The sequence below is a fragment of the Gopherus flavomarginatus genome, chromosome 8 (genome assembly GCF_025201925.1).
Source record: "Gopherus flavomarginatus isolate rGopFla2 chromosome 8, rGopFla2.mat.asm, whole genome shotgun sequence".
NCBI classification, from domain to species: Eukaryota; Metazoa; Chordata; order Testudines; family Testudinidae; genus Gopherus; species Gopherus flavomarginatus.
The window spans coordinates 67273345-67283585 of NC_066624.1; the positions used below are offsets into that span (position 1 = coordinate 67273345).

At 47.3% G+C, this 10241-nt stretch overlaps 1 protein-coding gene across 1 annotated transcript in view; it reads right to left on the reverse strand.

The window, feature by feature from the left end:
• Nucleotides 1-8828, reverse strand: part of HS6ST1 (heparan sulfate 6-O-sulfotransferase 1) — a 374452-nt gene extending 365624 nt beyond the window's left edge. Inside the window, exon 1 of the mRNA XM_050964092.1 lies at nucleotides 8817-8828. The gene's annotated coding sequence lies outside the window, so the exon portion shown is untranslated. The remainder of the gene's footprint in view (nucleotides 1-8816) is intronic.
• Nucleotides 8829-10241: the final 1413 nt, after the last annotated feature.

Here is a 10241-nt window from a genome sequence, read left to right on the forward strand (position 1 = left end):
TTCTTCAACAGCAAACATATAATATTTTAACAAAAAAGCATATGTCCCTCGCTTCTCACATTTATCTCAAGACTTCTTCTCCTTGTCCAGTTCTATTCCGCCTCCCCACAATCTTCTATTCTTTGAACTTTCTGAAACTTTGCACTTTTAGAGAGAGGTAAGGGATTGACTCTGTGTACACAAATTTGCAGAGGGATAATACAGTTGAGGTCTGTTATTTCTCTCCTCTATATATTTATTTATTTATTTATTTGAAACATTTTTGCTGTTAACAGGTATGTTACGTCTGGAGACACAAATCCACAGGTTGAGAACTGCAAAACTAAGCATTTCTGATGGTGCTCAGTCTAGAAGATACTGAGTCCCATTGGGTAGATAGAAAGATTAACCTAAATAATCTATACAGAAGCCTGTGGAACCCCATAAAATTGGGTCCCTAATCCATCAACTATTGCAATCCATTTAGAAAACTTTTCTTAAACAGTATATTGTCTCATACTATAGATTTAGAATTTATAATCCCTATTATATTATAGCTCAAAAATATTTCATGGATCTTAATTAAAACTATCTTTAGATCATTTTTTCCTCAAAAAGCATTTTATAAAAAAAATCTGATTTAAATAATTTTTTTTATTTATTTAATTTTTTTTTTTAAATCCATCTGTACAAGGGTTTGGCTGGGTTTGTCCCTCTCTGGGGTGGCGGGGAACCAGACTGCCTTGCCACATCCATCAGGTTATTTCGGGGGAACTAGCTTAGCCGCAGGGTTTCAAGCTGTGGCAACGGTAGAGACCTACAAACGGCTCTATTCCGCAGACCCAGGCTCTAGTTCAGGGCGGGGCAGTTGAGAGTCTTTGGCTAAGGCCTTTAGGCAGGGGCTGAGCAAACAAATGAGTTCAGGAGGCCTAGGCCCTGGCTTTGAAGGGCCTGGGGAGAGGGGGAGACTGCCACCTGCATGTTGGGTGGCAGGGGGGACGCAGGCCCTCCCACTGCACTGCGTCCCAGCCTGGGGCCCTAGCAGCGGCAGAGGGCCTTCTGCTGTGTCAGTGGGGATCCCAGCTGCAACACACTGACATTGGCTCTGGGTGTGCTGCAGCCAGACTAGGGTCGGCTGGCCCTGGGCTACTTCCTACCTCCCCCTCTAGAGGTACCTGCATCTGGATGGTGTCCGACACAGAATCAAGTACCATGGGCTCCTCAGGGTACTCGGTGAGCTACGGTAAGCTTGGCAGCTCTTCCGGGTAGCTTGCCACAGGCAGGCTTAACAGCTTCCCCAGGATCTGGTCGGCATCAGGCCTCGGCTGGTCTGGCCAGTCCCCAGGTCGATTGCAGACTGCAGGAGTCTCCTCACTGGGAGCTAGGCCACAGGTGTCTGGCTTCTCCAGCGACCAGGGCTCTAGTGAGCTCTGGGGTTGGGCTTTTGTACTTCCTGTCCTGCGCCCTGACCTCTGCGGGGCAGGCGCAAGCTCCACTGGCTCCACCCACTTTGGCATCTGGAAAGGCTCGTCCCTCTCCGGAGTGGCGGGGAACCAGAACGCCTTGCTACACCACCCTGTTGAAAAGTGTCATAAGGAAGGAATTGCAGGAATGCTTCTGTCCTCGCTCCTTACAGGAGCAGAGAGGATGGGAGGAAATAGCACCAGTCTCATAGGCTGGCCAATATTCAACTAATTCTCTTCAATGTTAGTGCCTTTGTAGCACTCATAAGGGAATGTCAAGGTGTTATTTACCTGTGCTTTTAAGGAGTAAAGGTCTGCTGAGGAGGTCAAAGGGGACAGCAGGTAGTGATGGGGGAGGGGGTGCAGCAATAGAGTTTGATGTGCTCCAAAAGGACTGAGTGGCAAAGGGGCTTGTAAAAGAGTTTGATTTGGGTTTTTTTTGGATACTATGTTAATAAGACTCTCAGACCAGGGATAGTTTTGAAACTGGAGTTTAACACCTTTCCCCTGCGCTTTCAGGGCTATTGCCTCTTTTTTTTTAGTTCAATAGGACACTGCTAATATGCTCTAGAATCAGAATCAAAATTATTCCTATTCTGCATCTGATACTGACTAACATGCAAAATGGCATGAACAATCCATTTTTGGGGGGAAGTGGAATTGGGTTAGGTGCAACTGAAAATCTAGAGACAAGTTCTTAGTGTTTATATTAGAATCTGATATTCCAGTGATAGGTGTTAAAGTGTTCAGTGTCTTTCCAAAAGTAGTAATAAAACTCAGCTAACATTTTCTGCCTGTAGCCACTGTTAGTCTCCACTTGCATGAACAATAAATTGAACTAAAACCAAAAAGAAAGAGACAGTCCAGTGTTGATGTTTTTAAGAAGCAGGTGGATGGCTTGTAGTAGCACACATCTGTATTACAGTAGTTCTCGGAAACCCCAACTAAAGACTGGGTCCCCATTGTGCTAGGCAATGGAAAGCACAGAAAGAGGAAGTGCCTCCTCAAAGTGTTCACAATCCAAATACTGAAAGCAAAGGGCGTGAGAGAAGCAATGATCACCATTTTGCAGATGAGGAATTTGCCCTGGAAGAGGGTAGTTGAGGTGGGAATTGATTCCAGTTCACTTGAATCTCTATCCAGTGTGTTAAGCACAAGACCACTTCATCAGATTGGGGTGGATTGATGCTGGACAAACCTTAACTGTTGAAATGCAAAATTTGGAAGCAGACATTGGCTGATGTGTTATGAATAGAATGCAGTTTATTGCAAAGACAGATTGTATTCTTGGTGCTTCAGTGATTGGAAGGAGCTCTGACAATGACACTGAGGGGTTTGTTGTCACGTGAGAGTTTAATGCTTGAACATTTGCTGCCAAAATTATTTGCAACCAGGATTCCTGGTGGCAGTTATAGTCACACTGAGATGCCCTTAGAGTGATAAGTCTCTAGTTAAAAGGCTGGATGTGTGACAAGCAAATGACTTCATTACTATGAAAATAGTTTCACATGAATCATTTTGAATACAGTAGGAAACAAGTTACATTTGGCAGGCAAGGATCTCATCAGGAAAAAAAAAAGGAGCCGTTCAGCTCAGGAGTACAGCTTTATTCTATAGATACTAGAGAACTACACGCATCTGGGTTATTGCTTCCTTCCCTCAAATGTACTAGGTATGCAAAAACAATTATTTCTAGCTGAGTTACTCTGCTTGTGTTGGGATTTCTCAGCTGTGCTTATCACTCTGTATTGCAGCAGTACTGCAGACATTGACTAGTTCAATTAGTTAAAATGGCCACTGAGGTAGCTAAATGGGTCTTCTCCTTTCTAAAAAAAAGAAAAGGGGGGGGAGGGGAGGAGGTGGAAGGGAAGGGCAGGGGGAGAAGTCACTATATAGTGGTAGCACATTTGTTCTTGTGGCTAGCTGATGCAGTAGGGTTTCATGGAATTTGTTGGCTAGCATTGCAGGGTGGTGGTATACATAGTTTTACTCTTTGGTTGCCAGTTAGGATATAGCTAGAGTCAGCAGATTTTAGAAGCATCTATTCATTAGAAAAATGGGTGAAATGTATCCCTATTGTAACTCCACTGAGGTCAAGAAGTTATGCCAAGGATGAACATAGCCCAATGTGTGTTTAAAAATAAGTTTTTAAAAATTGTGCTTGCTGATGGGTCTGCCTGGACCCTGGAGGGTAGAGAAATAGGTTGTCCTAGCCTTCTGTGGATGGATGCATTCTCCAGTTTAATGTCCTTTCTCACATTTTCCCTGCCTGCAATTACTGATCACTATTGTGTCAGCTTTTTCCCCTCCCTGCTAGAATAAATATTTACCCCCGATGTTATGAGAGAGAGCCTCAGCTGGTGTAAATCAGTGGAGCTCTACTTCGTTGGAGCGCCATTGATTTATGCCAGATGAGGATCTGGTCCTAATGCTGGACTTATTCCGTGCTTTGTCAAGATCAGAGTTGCGATGGAGGCAAACTGATTGCAACTCATTGGAGACAAGTCTGAAGATATCCTGGTAGGCTGAGGGAAATATGTACTATCAGTTTAGGAGAAGGATATGTTTCAGGGACGTCCAAGATTTCCTCTTCCTGGCTTGGTCCACTCTCAACTGGCATGCAAGCCAGCGAATTATCCAGAGTGGTCTTCTCAGTGGAGGTGGGGTCACTGCCGAGCATCGCATCCAGCTCTTTGTAGAACTGGCAGCTCATGGGCGCAGACCAGAATGGCCGTTGCCTCCTGCGCCTTGTGGTAGGTGTTCTGCAGCTCCTTCACTTTGACCCTGCACTGCAGTGTGTCCCGGTCATGGCCTCTTTCTGTCATGCATCGTGAAATCTGTCCGCAGGTATCATGATTCCTATGGCTGGAGTGCAGCTGGGAGTGGACAGCCTCCTCTCCCCAAATGCTGATGAGGTCCAGTGGCTCAGCATTGCTCCAAGCGGGGGATTATCTGGTGCATGGAGCAGGCATGGTCACCTGGAAAGATGCGGAGATCACTGTACACATTGAGCAAACACGAAGGGGACTTTCAAAATTCCCAAGGAATTTAAGGGGTGGGGCTGACAGTTGGTCACCTGAGGGCAAGGCAGTAGAGTTCAAACCGATGGCCAGAGGGGTAAGAACAGGCATTGTGAGACACCTCCCAAAGACCAACTGCAGTGCTGTAATCACCCCGGTGTCTACACTAGCGCCACAGCACTGTAGCCCTGGCATAGAAAGCTGTATGCCTCTCGTTGTGGGTTTTTTAGAGTGCTGCAACTGCAGTTTCTGCACACTAAGGGGCTTCACAGTGTGTATACCTCAGGAGTTACAATGCAGAAACTGATTTACTGTTCAGAAAATGTAGTGTAGACAAGGCCTTAGTCAAGCCTTACTGAAGTGTTATAATGAGATGATATTCATACCTCAGGGCAGAGGTGGTGTGTGTATGTGTGTGTGGCGGGGGCAGGGGTCGGTCCCATGCTGGGCTATGTGCCCCCCCGAGCATTGCACTTGACTTGTCCTGAACATGCTCAGTAATATCTGCTGAAGCAGCTGTCCTCACTGTGCACCCCCCTTGCCCTGTGACTATCAGCAGCTATGGGTCATTTCTGCCTCAATGGCACTTTAGTGATTGGCTGTCCTTTAATATACAGTCCCTCTGGCATCTAGATTTATTTCTTTAAGTTTAGTGAGATAGGACCCAATGTTTTGTTCTGTTCTGCAGCATAGAAGGGAGAAGAAAGTCCTTAAAACTCATGATGAGGGAGAGCAGTGACCTCATGGTGTGCTCTCCTGCCCATCCCAGGTGTCTGCAGAAGCTATCTCGTGGGTCTGGGATACAGTCTAGTTCTGTAGTGGGCTAATACTGGAGCACAGTTGCTCTGTGGCCTTCTCCCGTTAGCCATGGAGATTTCTGCTAGGAAAATGCGTTAGTAGTAATTTCATGCTGGTCTCATTGGATTAAAGTCTCCTTTGTGCTTCTATCTAGGTAGTAATCCCTGTAGCACTTAAAACTGCCTAAAGGAATTGGACACCCACTTTTTACTAATTTGAATAGGAATTAGACATCCAGGGTGGCTTTGAAAAATCTCACTCAGAGGCTTACAAAACTTAATATAAAATAATAGAATTTTTCTCTTAATATTTGAACTTTTTAGGAAAAGAAGGCTTGTTTGATTTAATTATTCTTCTTAAGTGCTGGAAACCAGAACACAAGGGCATTACAATAAAGTTACAACTAGAACTCGATGAAAAGGCAACAAACTATAGACAGATAATAACCTTTATCAGTTTTAAAGTTAACTATGAACTTGGTGGTGCAAGTAGGTGAACCAGAAACGGGGTTCTAGGAGATGTGCTTATTCAGTCAGGGACCAGAAACCACTCCCATCTCTCTTAGGGATTTGTGGCTAAATTACTGATGCCAAGACCTTAGCAGGATTCAAAAAAGAAACCGTTTGAGAAGTCAGGACATCCAGTTATATTGGACAGGATAAAACATTTATAAGAGATCTAAATCCTTAAGCTCGAGGACATAAGCCAACCATTAACTGCCTGAGGGTTTGGAAAAAGCTTTTCTTGTGGGCAAATTTTTCAATAATTGTCCATGATGTGGCTTCTTGCACTTTCCTTTAAAGCAACTGATTCTGGCTACTGCCAAACAGATACTGGATTTAGATGGTCCATTGGTCCACTCTGGTATATCAATTCCTATGTCCCTTGGCTAGCTTTGTTATCTAAGCTGAGTGAAAACATAAACAGCATAAATATCTTTTCAAATTTCACTTTTAATGTTCCAAGGTGGTGTTAGGAACAGGTCTCATTACTGCTTGCAACACTGACTAGGCATTTAGTGCACTGCCTGCTGCTTACTACACCAGTGTTAGTTGTCTTGCTCTTACCCTGGTGCCCATTTGTATGGCGTTTCTCTTTTGTAACGTCTGTCTGTACAGTGCCTGTCATAATGGGACCCTGATCCCTCACTGCTTCTCCTATGTGCTACTGCAATAAACATCATGCACACAGCACTCTTTTAAACCCCTTGAACAGACTAGCAGGATGAGGATTTTCTTTTCTAATACAATGTTGTTTCGACTGTGTCCTTTAATATTCTGCCTACTGTTTCTACTAACTGGGGGCCCAACCCTAAGGCAGGCTTAACTAGTTAGTAGGTACTAAAATCCTAAAAGGAGCCTTCCTTTGGCCAAGCCAGTAGGAACCATGCTAAGTTTATAACAGCTGGAAGGCTGTTTGCATATCTAAAACAGAAAAAAGGAATGTGCCAGGGTGATAAGTGAGAGAAACAATCTAAACGAAAATCTTTCAGTCAAATTATCAGCTGTTTACAGTGGCAATGCTAAAGTAATGTTTTACGTGGGATCTTCCATACTTGGGTGGTCAAGGCTTTTTATACAGCAAAGAATTTAAATACTGGCTAAGCAGTAACACTGGAGACAAATCATGCATGCAGCCATTGTGCACGCAGCAATAGCTCACGCACAGTCTTGGACACTAGCTCTTGTTTTAGTGAGAGAGGCAAAGCTGACCAGCTCACTGGAGTTATTCTTTACATCTTTCAAAATGGTCAAGGAGGATTTGTTGATTTCTAGTCTGACATCTGGGGTGGTTGTCCAGACAGATACTGGCTTAGAATCTCTCCCAGACAGTGTCTCTACCTGTGCAGCCCACACCCGCCTCCAGTAAGGCACTGGGACACTGGCATTCAATATGAGCTGAGGTCTTACCATCAATCTTCTGTTCTTCTGGTTAAGAAGTAAGAGCGCTGCCAACTGGATGGTATTGACACCTGGGGCTTGGTTCTGTTCAGTTATGCTGGTTTTACACTATCAATAGAATGAATCTCAGTGTTCGCTAGTATAAGTGAAGTTGGATTCAATAGAGCAGTATGTGAGGTTGTAGAGTAACTTGATAGCTTCCACTGGAATATGACTTGGAGTTTCTGGTGAGAAGAAGGGAAGAGAAATGAATCCACACGTCCCTTATTTTATCCTTTTTATTTTAAAAGGATTTTTTCTCCATAACTGATGACACACACATTTCTAGAAAACACTGATATACAGTGAAGAGACCAAACTCGCTCCAGGAGTAGCTCCAAAGAGCTTAACCTTGGGTAGACTTAACTGTCACAGTAACTAGATTATTGTAATGGAAATCTTGAAAAGGAATTAGTTGTTTTTTTTCCAGTCGGAAAAGCAATGAGTTCACTTCTCTAAACTTGGCATTCCTGTCTTGTCCCAGGTGTCAGTGATAGCCATGGAAGTCTATTTAGCCACTGTGGCTACAGTCTTACTGTCCACCCTCAAGAGGAACTAGTGGGATAGGAATTATTCTAGTTCTGACCCCTTCTAGTCCAAGAAGGCTGCAAATATGTCTCACAATGAGAGTTATGAGGGCCTCCTCACTCTCATGAGAGCAAAATTCCAGTATTGTACACGACACCAATAATTGAACAATTAGAGTCTTGTCACTGATGCCATGGCTGCAGGTTTTACTGCATAACTCTCTCTTGCCATAGAATTATGCTCCAGAATCTAAGATTCCATTTTTGTAACTCTTCTTAGGAAGAAACTCTTCCACACACAGGAACATAGCACAAATGGATGTATCAAGCTGTTTGCAGACTCAGGCAGACAATTGCTAAGGCAAGTGTCACAGCAGCACCAGTAGCCTTGGGCAGGCTTGTACTGTGGAGAGTGCGAGGGATGGCTCCTTGAAACCCCTCCTCCTTTGTGCACCCACCCAGTGCCAGGCACAACTTGTTCTTCTTCGAGTGATTGCTCATATGCATTCCAGTTAGGTGTGTGCGTGCCGCGTGCACGTTCGTTGGAGAAACTTTTACCCTAGCAACACTCGGCGGGTCGGCTAGGCGCCCCCTGGAGTGACGCCGCTATGGCACCGAATATATATCCCAGCCGACCAGGCCACCCTTCAGTTCCTTCTTACCGCCTGTGTCGGTCGTTGGAACAGTGGAGTGCGGCTTAGCTGGCCTCCACCTTCCCTAGCTACTTGCAGTCTCTTCTAGTTATATTCGTAGTATAGTTAACTGTTATTGTATATATATAGATATAGTTCATTAGAGTTAGTTATAGTTCATAGTTATAGTTGTTAATTAGTAAGTGTTGTGGGGTTCGGGGGATAGCCCCTTCCCCGCATCCGGTGCCGGAGTTCATGCCTGGCTCACCGGGTTTCAAGCAGTGCTCGGCCTGTCATAGGCCGATGCCAACAGGAGATCCCCACGACTCCTGTTTGAAGTGCCTAGGGGAATCGCACTTATCGGCTAAGTGCCCAATTTGCAAGGCTTTTAAGCCAAGAACAAAAAAGGAGCAGGACATTAGATTGAAGCAGCTCCTAATGGAAGCGGCCCTGACACCGTCGCTCTCGGCACCGAGCACGAGCCAGTCGGTGAGCAGAGGCACCCCTACGGCACCGGGCGTCGCTGATACACCTAAGGATTCCCGGCACCGGCCACCGCCGGCACCGAAATCGACTCCACACCGCTCCCTCTCCCCGAGGTCGAAGACGGCGAAGGGTCAGACGGCAACACCAGTGTTGGAGCCAGAGACTGCACCTAAGGCTGACCACCCAGCACCAATACCTGCCGCAGCACAGCCAAAACCGGTACCGTCGACTCCAGCCCCACGAGGGCAGTTGAGTCCTTCACCTGAGAGCTCCCCAGCACCGGCCGTGGTAGAGCTCACTTTACCATCTACCCTGGAGACTTTCTCCGTGGCGAGGGACTTGATCGCCATCACCGAAGCGGCACCGCCCCTACCCCCGGCACCGCCGGTGCGGGTATTGCAGTCCCTGGGCAAGCCGACCCTGACCAGACCGCCGTCTGTCAGCGTAGCGGACCGGCACCGATCAAGATCACGGTCCCGCCGCCACTCTGAGTGGAGACATCGCTCCCGAACTCAACGTCGCTCTCGGTCCCGGCACCGGTCGGACTCTCGGCACCGGTCAGTCTCTCGCTCCCCAACCTGCTACTCACGGTACCGCTCCAGCTCCCGGCACCGTACCAGGCACCGTACCTCCCGGAGCAGATCAGGGTGTAGAGACTCGAGATCCCAGTCGACCTCCTGGCACCGGGCCGGTCGCAGGTCCCGGTCTCGCTCTTGGTACCGCTATGCATACCGGCACCGGTCCCCATGATCGAGGGGTGCGAGATCAGTCAGGACTTCGGCTCCAGGCTTTTCTGCTCCACCTTGGCCGTCCAGACACACATCCGCATCCTCCCAGGCGGACAGCTATTACGACCGGGACTGGGATACAGACGTACCTGCGGGGTTTTTCCAGGACTCTTGGCTGCAGGACATAGAACCTCAGCAGTGGTCCTTCCGGACACCCTGGGGGTACCAACAAGCCCAGGGTGCCCCTCTGGTCCAGACTCGCTCGGCTGCCTCAGAACATCGGGCACCAGAGGCCACCATTTACCTCCCCCCTGCAGTTGAGTCGGAAGAGCACGTAACACATCCTCCGGACTCCCCAGGGCAGCTGGAGCAGGAACCGTCCCAGGAGCAGAAGGCCGTCCAGGACCTGCTCATTCCTGGGGTATCCACCTCCTCCTCACCGGATGAGGCTGTGGCAGGGACCTCATCATCAGGGCCCCTGCCGATAGACCTCAGGGCCCATCAGGACCTCCTGCGCAGAATGGCCCTCAACATCAACCTCCCAGTGGAGGAGGTTCCGGAAGTCAAGGACCCTGTAGTGAGCATCCTCACCGCTGATGCTCCCACCCGGGTCGCGCTGCCATTCATTAAGACCATCCAGGCCACTGCCGACACCGTCTGGCAGTCTC